This window comes from Diachasma alloeum, unplaced genomic scaffold (assembly GCF_001412515.2).
Source record: "Diachasma alloeum isolate Michigan unplaced genomic scaffold, Dall2.0 Dall_scaffold_01275, whole genome shotgun sequence".
Classification (NCBI taxonomy): domain Eukaryota; kingdom Metazoa; phylum Arthropoda; class Insecta; order Hymenoptera; family Braconidae; genus Diachasma; species Diachasma alloeum.
Genome location: NW_021681383.1, coordinates 17,569 through 17,986, shown reverse-complemented (window position 1 = coordinate 17,986; position 418 = coordinate 17,569).

The window sequence follows — 418 nt, the reverse complement described above, 5'->3', positions numbered from 1 at the left end:
CATAATACGGTTAATGAAACGTTAGAAACAGACGGTAATTTATCCGATGATAATGAATCATTAAATTTAAATATTTCTGCGGATCCTGAAGACGGTGTAGATAATTTACCCAACGTAAGAAATAATAATAATCGTTACACAATGGCGGNAATTTGCAATAAACGGGGTCATTCTGCAAAAACATGTTTTATTCGTATTGGAAATCAAAACTCTAGTAACTTATTTTGTCAAATTTGTAAGAAAAGAAATCATACTGCGAAAACTTGTTTTTCATTGAATAGAAATCCTCTAAAAAATCAAAATAAGTGTCAATTGTGTGATAATCTTGGCCACACTGCTGATAAATGCAGGGGTGGATCGAGCAAAAATAATTTTAATGTTACTTGTCGTTATTGTAAACGAACAGGACATGTTTGGG